Genomic DNA, 10,423 nt, shown 5'->3' with positions numbered 1-10,423 from the left:
TGTTTTTTTAAGAGAAATGTTTCTTTGTGTCTTTCGTGTGTTCCCCCCCCCCCCCCCCTCGACCCCGGTTAAACTATGATTCTCCTTGATTCTGTGAGGGCCCTCGAAGACAAACAGGGTAAGGCAGACAGATTTAATGGGTTCCTTTAACTGAAAACTTGAAGGATAGGGTTTACTTCAGGCATAGCTGGATTCAGGTATAAACATTCAGGCCTCTCAGACTTTGCTCTCCCACCTCTGTGATTGGCTGTATTTTCCAAAAAGCCCTCCTCTTTTAGGAGCAAATCGGTTGGAGCAGTTCTCCTATCCCCCCAGGCTTAATTCCAGCGAACAAAGAGCTCATTTACCAAACTTCTGCTGCTAAGTCGCTTCAGTCATGTCGGACTCTGTGCGACCCCATAGAGGGCAGCCCACCAGGCTCCTCCGTCCCTGGGATTCTCCAGGCAAGAACACTGGAGTGGGTTGCCATTTCCTAAAGTCCTCAACAAAAGTCTGAGATTTGAGTCCCCATTCAGGTTGGCTTGATCTGGTTAATTGTCCAGTTCTGAGCCCATCTCAGTCACCTGGCCACACGCTGGATTGGTGAGGCCTGGGTTACCTGGGACTAAGGGGAGAGACAGCGTAACCCAGATGACATGAACAGAGGTTGAGAGTGGACATCACCCAAGATATTATAAGTATTTAAGGTTCAAGATTATTTTATATCCTTTAGTTATAGGCATAGTTTCCATTAAGGTCCAATAGCAAGCTGCTGCTGCTGCTGCTAAGTCGCTTCAGTCGTGTCCGACTCTGCGACCCCATAGACGGCAGCCCACCAGGCTCCTCCGTTCCTGGGATTCTCCAGACAAGAACACTGGAGTGGGTTGCCATTTCCAATAGCAAGCTAGTAAATGGAAATTTTCTGATCCAAAATCCCAGTGGTCACTGCTCGGTGGTATTTTGCCATAGCCCAAGTTTGCACTGCATACGAGGCTATTGTACAGACGACCTGTCCACATCAGGACTATATCTTTTAACAGAGCATTAAGGTAGTCATCTCCTTCTGTCCACCAGGTAGTCCACGCTGTTTAAATTAATAACCTCTGTGGGCTCAGGCGAAGTTGCATGCATGCTAAGTTGCTTCAGTCATGTCCGACTCTGTGCAACCAGGCTCCTCTGGTCCATGGGATTTCCCTGGCAAGAATACTGGAGAGGGTTGCCATGTCCTCCTCCAGGGGATCTTCCTGATCCAGGGATCAAACTTGCAACTCTAATGTTTCCTGCATTGGCGGGCAGGTTCTTTACTACTAGAGCTACCTGGGAAGCCCCAGGCAGTTATTGGTTTTCATTTAGCATGGCCATTTCATTTATACTGGCAGAAGGGCAGGATCCAGTGCCTTCTGCTTTAGGATACTAAGTAAGGGGAACCTTATCCCATCAGATGCAACATCTATCCCCCAGTACATTTGCCCTTCCAGGTAAAGGGGGCAAAACCACCTCACATGAAACCTGTTCAAACCTTACGACTTTTATCCAAACCTTCACTTTAATTTCATCACCTATTACATTCCCATATTCTCCCAGTATAACGATAGCCCCTAAGGACTCATCAACAGGCTTTGGAGCCACAGTGTATGGGGCCTTCATGTCAGGGAGTCCCAGAAAAGTCTCCTATCTCTATCTCCTGACTATTTTACCTACTCATGGCTATGAGTCCCCAGCCAGAGGTGGGGCCAAAGGACTCAAGCCTTTTCTTATTTTTTTTCCCTCTCTCCGCCAAGCCTTTCCTTTTTAACTTTTTTTTTTTTTTTTTGGTTTAAGGCTGTGTTTCATTACTTATTATACATTTTAAAAAATATTTATTTTTATTTATTTATTTGGCTGCACCGGGTCTCAGTTGCAGCACTCGAGATCTTCTTAGCTGCGGCCCATGAACTTCTAGTTTTAGCATACAGGATCTAGTTCCCTGACCAGAGATGGAAACCAAGCCCCCTGCACTGGGAGTGCAGATCCTTAGTCGATGGACTACCAGGGAAGTCCTTTTATTTTACATTTTTTATTTTGAGGTAAGGATTGATTCACATAGTTAAAATATAGTAGAGATTCAGTAGTAAAAAATCATACAGAGCCATCTTGTGTACCCTTTATCCAGCTTCCTCCAACGGTATTATCTTGCAAAACTTAGTGCAAAATATTTTTCTTTGCCACACACAAAAAATCAGGTATTTGGGGGGGGGGGTTGTTTTTCTAAGGTGGTGGAACGTATCAGTCTTCATAGCTTCTGGATTTCGACTCAGCCATGAAGCCCCTCTTGCAATATGTGTATCACCACTAGAGGGAGGAGTTGTTTAGTCTCTAAGTCTTGTTCGACTCTGCATGGACCATAGCCCACCAGGTTCCTCAGTCCATGGGATTTCTCAGGCGAGAAATCTGGAGTCGGTTGCCATTTCCTCCTCCAGGGGATCTTCCTGATCCAAGGATCAAACCTGCAGCTCCTGCATTGGCCGGTGGATTCTTTATCGCTGAGCAAAACTTTTATGAATCTTTTACACCTCGTTTTGCAGGGAAAGGGGATTTCTAGAGAGATGCTCTTTTCTCCAGAGTTGTTTCCTGTCCCACATCCCGCCTTTTGCTTTCCCCACAGAGCCCAGTTCTTGCAGCCCCAGCTTCTAATGCTGACTTGGGTAGTACAGTTTCTGGCTGCCTGCAGCCGCGGTCAGCTGAAGGCGCTGTTGCTGGAATCTCCCAACATGGTCTGATGACCCCCACCCCCCTGCCCAGCTCCACGCTCACCGCCACCACCGCCCCCCACCCCACGCCCTGCCACCATGAGTCTCTTGCCCTGAGAGTCTCCACAGTCAGGTCAACACCTGGGGGGGGGGGGCAGGCATGCCTGGCAGTGCCACATCCACTGTCTTGGCACCTCATCCACCAAACCTCTCAGTGGTTGCCTTAGAGAGCCTCTTCCTCTCTCCAACTCTCCTGCCTGTTCTTCCCACCAGAGATTCAGGGGCTTTGAAGTCAAATTCATCCCCCAGGCTGCTATCGATCACCTGTCATTTCTGCTGCTTAAGCCACAATTACTGGGCTTCCTGCACTTGACCTGTAATTGAATTTCCTTGCGAACTCAATGACAAGATTGATTCAGCCTAATTGAGTCAAAGATCAACTCACCCTGCCATTCATCTAGTCCCCTTCTCCGCCTGGCGCTCTCTGAGATGAGGCTCTAAGACTTCCACAGTTCTTGTTTTAAAAGTTAAAAACCACCTGACACCTTTTAAGTACCATTTGTTCAAACGATCCTATGGAAACTTGCCTGTCTTTGCCTTTCCCACTTTGCTTCTCCAGCTGAGAACAGAGGAAACTTCTGTTTTTAAACTTGCTTGCACTCTCATCACATGAATGCTAAAATGCAATTCTGAGGAAAAAAGTCTGGTCTTGTTCAAAAGCAGGTTTGGAAATGAGTAAGAAGTCAGCTTCTGGGCGATTCAGGAAATTAGCAATTTGTTCTTTTTAAATTTTCATGATATGACTCAATAATAAAAAGACAAAAAACAACCCAATTTCAAAATGAGTAAAAGATCTGAATAGATACTTCTCTAAAGAAGATACACAAAAGGCCAATTAGCACGTGAAAAGATGTTCAACATTGTTGGCCACCAGAGAAATGCAAGTCAAAAATCACAATGAGATATCACATTACACCCACTAGGATGGCTATTATCAGAAAAGGTAGGTAACAAATGTGGAGGGGATTGTTGAGAAATCGGAACTCTCATATTGCTGGTGGGAATGTAGAATGGTGCATCCATTTTGAGAACAGTGTGGCAATTCCTCAAAAGTTTGAACACCGACTTACTGTATGACCCAGCAGTTTCTATCTTAGGTACATACCCAAGAGAAGTGAAAACGTATCCACATAAAAACTTACACACAAATATTCATAGCACTATTGTTCATAAGAGCCCCGAAGTGGAAAGAACCCAAGTGCTCATTGCTGATGAGCCAATTAAAAAATGTGGTGAAGTTGGCCCTATGTTCCTGCTGGTATCACATCTGTGGAGTCAACCAACAGCAGATGGAAAATATTTAGGGAAAAAATCCAAGAAAAGGACTTTCCTGGTGAGCCAGTGGCTAAGACTCTGTGCTCCCGATGGAGGGGGCCCCAGTTCAATCCCTGGTCAGGGAACTAGATCCCACATGCCACTAAAAAATAAAATAAAATCCTGCATGCTGCAACTAAGCCTGGGCACAGCCAAAAAAAAAGATCCAGAAAGTTCCAAAATGCAAAACTTTACTGTAACTATTTACATAGCATTTACATTGTATTTACAACTATTTACATGACATTTAAATATATTAGGTATCATAAATAATCTAGAGATGATTTAAAATATATGGGAGATATACTTTATGTATATGTTACATATATAACCTATACTATACGCAAATACTATACCATTTTATGTCAGGAACTTGAGTATCTGTGGATTTTAGTATTTGAAGGGAGTCCTGGAACCAATTCCCTGTGGATATCAAGGGGTGACAATGGAAGATTATTCATCCATAAAAAGAAAATGAAGTATAAATACATGCTACAACACGGATGAACCCTGAAAGCATTATGTTAAGTGAAAAAAGTCAGTCACGAAAGACCATCAGTCAGTTCAGTCGCTCAGTGTCCGACTCTGCAACCCCATGGACTGCAGCACACCAGGCTTCCCTGTCCATCACCAACTCCTACAGCTTACTCAAACTCATGTCTGTTGACTCGGTGATGCTATCTCATCCTCTGTCGTCCCCTTCTCCCACCTTTAATCTTTCCCAGCATCAGGGTCCTTTCCAATGAGTCAGTTTTTCTCATCAGGTGGCCAAAGTATTGGAGTTTCAGCTGCAGAATCAGTCCTTCCAATGAACATTCAGGACTGACTTCCTTTAGGATGGACTGGTTGGATCTCCTTGCAGTCCAAGGGACTCTCAAGAGTCTTCTCCAACACCACAATTCAAAAGCATCAATTCTTTGGCGCTAAGCCTTCTTCACAGTCCAACTCTCACATCCATACATGACTACTGGAAAAACTATAGCTTTGACTAGATGGATCTTTGTTGACAAAGTAATGTCTCTGCTTTTTAATAGGCTGTCTAGGTTGGTCTTAGCTCTTCTTCCAAGGAGCAAGCATCTTTTAATTTCTTGGCTACAGTCACCATCTGCTGTGATTTTGGAGCCCAAAAAAATAGTCTTGCACTGTTTTCATTGTTTCCCCATCTATTTGCCATAAAATGATGGGACCAGATGCCATGATCTTAGTTTTCTTAATGTTGAGTTTTAAGCCAAATTTTTCACTTTGCTCTTTCACTTTCATCAAGAGGCTCTTTAGTTCTTCCCTTTCTACCATCTGCATATCTGAAGTTATTGATATTTCTCCCAGCAATCTTGATTCCAGCTTGTCCTTCATCCAGCCTGGCATTTCTCATGATGTACTCTGCATATAAGTTAAATAAGCAGGGTGACAATATACAGCCTTGACGTACTCCTTTCCCGATTTGGAACCAGTCTGTTGTTCCATGTCCAGTTCTAATTGTTGCTTCTTGACCTGCATACAGGTTTCTCAGGAGGCAGGTCAGGTGGTCTGGTATTCCCATGTCGAAGAATTTTCCACAGTTTGTCGTCATCCACACAATCAAAGGCTTTGGCATAGTCAATAAAGCAGAAGTAGATGTTTTTCTGGAACTCTCTTGTTTTTTCGATGATGCAACGGATGTTGGCAATTTGATCTCTGGTTCCTCTGCCTTTTCTAAACCTTGCTTGAACATATGGAAGTTCATGGTTCATGTACTGTTGAAGCCTGGCTTGGAGAATTTTGAGCATTACTTTACTAGCGTATGAGATGAGTGCATGCTGCAACTAAAAAAATTCCACATGTCACTACTAAAGATCCTGAAATGCCTCAAAAAGGATAGAAGATCCCAAGTGCCACAACTAAGACCCGGCCCAGCCAAATCAATAAATGTGAAGAATCCACCTGCCAATGCAGGAGGTGCAGGAAACTCTAGTTCAATCCCTGGTTCAGGAAGATCCTCTGGAGGAAATGGCAAATACTCCAGTATTCTTGCCTGGAAAATCCCGTGGACAGAGGAGTCTGGCAGGCTACAGTCCATGGAGTCTCAAAGAGTCGGACATGACTAAACACAGTGCAACAACCAAACCAGAAAAGTAGATCAAAGTTACAGTTTGTTACATAACAATATATGACCAGAACACCACAGTACCCTTAGACTAGTTGGCTGATACCTGCCTGAAATCAGAGGTCACGGTGGGCAAAAATTCTTTAACCAAATAATAATTTAAAGCTCCTTAAGGTGCCTTCCAGGCATTTACCTGGTTCAAGATATCACTGAAGAAAATGAAGAGAGGATAAAAACAGTACAAAAAATGGGAGCATCTTAACAACATGAAAGCCAGCAAAATTCAACTGCAACACCTTCTTAAACAAGACTTTATCACTAGAGTCAGTGACACACCTGTATCATTAATGATTGGGAATGACTGATGCTTGTAAATGATAGAAAAATAGAAGTGGGGACTTCCCTGATGGCTAGGGAAGTGGCTAGGACTCCTGGCTCCCAGTGAGATGGGGGATGGTTTGGGCCCTGGTCAAGGAACTAGATCTTTACATGCCACAACTAAAAAAAAAAAAAAAGATTCTGCATGCTGCTACTAAAACCTGGTGAAGCCAAATAAATAACTAAATATTAAAAAGAAAAAATAGATGTGAAAGACAATTCCAGATAAGTTCAAATATCATGCTATCATCAGCACATATAATAAATGCCTTATTTTAAATATTTAAGAATAAGAAAGTAAATGCAATGACCAAAAGTTTCCATTCACAGTAGCAATAAAAGCTTTTAAATCCCTATGAAAATTTTAGTAAGAAATATGCTGGACCTATAGGAATAAAGTTATAAAGTTTTATTAAAGAATAAACAAAGAAATGATAAATTTAAAGAAATGACAAACATTGAGAGATGCACTGTTGTAAAATGAAAATTCTCCTAAATTAACTTGTGTTTTATCTAGTTTCTTTGATGCCTTCATTTATTATCACTAGTAATTTTGAGATGGTTTTCATCTTATTTAAGAAACATTATCGCCTTATTTCTTCTCTTTCCTTATGTATATCTTTCTTTTTCTTCTCAAAAAGCTTTGTCAGAATTTTTAGAGCTAAGTTGAACAGTGCTGATAATGTAGCCTTGTTGTGCATATTCCTGTTTCAAAGAGGAGTAATTCCTATTTCTCCATTAAGTGTAATTTTGATTTTTGGTTTTCAATAGAGCCTTTTTGTCATGTTAAAGAGGCAACCCTTTATTACTTTTAGGAAGAGTTCTAAAAAAGAATTCCCTTTTCGCATTTATGGAAATAATTATATGAATTTTTACAATTTTTCCAGTAATAATATTGGTTACGCTGACTTGAGCTTTAGTGGGAGAAAAATAGAAATGGTTAAAGTATATGTTGCTTTTAAAGTTATATTCTGCTTGCTAAAATGTTATCTAGAATTTTTGCACATCTATTAATTCATGAGATTACCCTGTCAACTTCTTTTTTGACGTTATTCTTGTTAGATGTGATGATCAAAAATCTGTTTCATCAAAAGAAATAAAGCAATTTACACAAAAAGTAAAAGTAATAGCAATAAAAAAAAATCTTCCACCCTCACTAGGAAAAAAATGCTAAATAAAACCATAAATGAGACACCAAAATAACAAATTGACAGTTTAACAGTAATCCCAGTTCAGAAAATAAGAGAGTAATTTTCATGCATTGCTGGTGGAAATGTAAATCAGTACAACCTTAAAATTGTATTGTACACACTCCAAATCCAGTAAAGCTGGTGAGGCAGGAGGTGGGGGAAGAGGATGATAAGACAGAAATGATTTTTAGTTACTTCTTTCTTGTACTTATGAAATTTTATATATATATATATATATATATTACTTTACTAATAGAAATGTGCATATTTAGATTAAAACGACAATGAGATAGCACCACACAGCCACCAGAATGGTGAAAATGAAAAAGATTGACAATACCAAATGTTGGTAAGGATAGCGAGTGGGAAACCATTGACTGTTGTCTAAACAAATCCACCAGCAATTCCAAATTACAAATAAGTGTATTGTCCACCAAAGAAGTCCCAGAATGTTTGTTGTTCAGTCCCTAAGTCATATGATGTTCACCATAGCTTTATTTGTAACATCCACACTATAAAACTTAAGAGTGGAGAAAAGAGCTTTCTCTAGTTGTGACAGCAAGCAGGGAGCTACTCTTTATCGTGGTGTGTGGCTTTCTTAATGAAGTGGCCTCTTCTCTTCTTGCGGAGCACAGGTTCTAGGCACACAGGCTTCACCAGTTGTGGTACATGGGGTTTATTGCCCCTAGGCATGGGGGATCTTCCCAGACCAGGGATGGAACCTGGGTCCCCTACATTGACAGGCAAATTCTTAACCACTGGACTACCAGGGAAGTCTAATTTTAGCATCTTCTTGTAAAGATTTAGGTAGGATTTAGGGACTCCAGCTCCTTCAGAGGGATTCTAGCCTTAGGTAACCTACTGCAGTAGTATTATAATTGGGGCCAAGAAATTAAACTGACAAAAGATGTATTAGAAGACAAAGCTTATTCACATATGTAGGCAGGAGCTCACATAGAAATAACTTGGCTTAGTAAACAGAGATAGGAGTTTGAGAAGGGGACGACAGAGGATGAGATGGTTGGATGGCATCACTGACTCAATGGACATGGGTTTGGTGGACTCTGGGAGTTGGTGATGGACAGGGAGGCCTGGCGTGCTGCAGTTCATAGGGTTGCAAAGAGTCGGACACGACTGAGTGACTGAACTGATGTGACTTGCTATCACATACCTTGATATGTTGGCCCATTTGCTGATGTACAAAGGCCCAAATCCAGCCTAAAATGGCAGTTAGGGGTTATCAGTATAAAAATTATATAAAAGATTTTTAAAAAGTTGAGGACTGAATCTGTCATGCTGCCACCCGCTGTGCTGATGGCTTATGGGAGATTCTCCATGGTCACCTGATCAAGAATGAAAAGCATCTTTTGGTCCAGAATTTATATGATGGTTAATTTTATAGTCACACACCCAGCTATTTGCTCAAACATTCTAGATGTTCTGTGAAGGTGTTTTTAAGATGAGATTAACACTAAACTGATGCACTTTGAGTAGAGCGGCTTTCTTTCCATAATGTGGTAAGCTCATACAGTAAGTTGAAGGCCTGACTAGAAATACTGACCTCCCCAGGCAAGAAGGAATTCTACCAGTGGTTGCTCTGCCGAATCTCCAGCCTGCAGGCCTACTCTGCATACTTTGGACTAGCCAAGCCTCTCCAGTGAGCCAAGTCCCTAAAAAAAAGCCTCTCTCAGGTCTTCCCCAACAGTTCAGTGGCTAAGACTCCGTGCTCCCAACAGGGAGGCCTGGGCTCAATCCCTGGTCATGGAACTAGATTCCACATAGAGCTAAGAGTTCACATGCCACAAGGAAGATCAAAAATGCTAAAGCCAAGACCTGGCTCAGCCTCATAAATAAATATTTTTTTTAAGAAAAGAAGAAGCCTCCTTCTCTTCTCTCTGTAAACACACACACACATCCTGTCCTCTTTCTCTGGAAAATTCCAACACGGCCTATAAATATTCACGTTCCATATTTACCCTTGCCAACCCCACCCTCTCCCCGCCTCCCAGTGCCCTAGTAGTATGCTACCCACAAACACTCAGTTCATGGCCGTTGGTTGTTCTTCCTCAGTTATCCCAAAACACAGGGGTGACGAATGGTTATCAGCATCAGTAGCACCACTTTCTGCTCTGATGTGGCACAACTACAAACACCAGTGCTGAAGCCAAACCATGTGGTTTGAAATCCTGGCCTTAGAGCCCAGAGCCAGCCCTCAATCGTTTCAGCACAGATATAACGAGACATTTGTTCACCAATTCTTGGCCCTTAGATACATTTGCTACCTTATCATTTTCAAAGAAAAATCTATGTATGTGGGAAAAAGACTTTTCAGACGGTAATAAGTGGTACCAATAAGGTCTAGTGAGAGTTGCTCAGAAGACAGAGTAGGGTGGTGCTGGGGTCACTTTTTTTTTCTTGAGGCTCCAGATATTACAATGAAAAAAGAAATGCCAAAGAGAATTACAAAAATTGTGGTTCATTTCAAATGTTTACATTTCATTTATTTATTTTTAAGCCTTTACATTTTAAATGTAATGTCTCTGTGTGGACTGTGTTAGTCATTCAGTCATGTCCGACTCTTTGCAACCCCACAGACTGTAGCCCGCCAGGCTTCTCTGTCCATGGAATTCTCCAGGCAAGAATACTGGAGTGGATTGCCATTCCCTCCTCCAGAGGAACGTTCCAACCCA

Source organism: Bos javanicus, chromosome 19 (assembly GCF_032452875.1).
Source record: "Bos javanicus breed banteng chromosome 19, ARS-OSU_banteng_1.0, whole genome shotgun sequence".
NCBI classification, from domain to species: Eukaryota; Metazoa; Chordata; class Mammalia; order Artiodactyla; family Bovidae; genus Bos; species Bos javanicus.
This window is presented reverse-complemented; position numbering follows the sequence as displayed.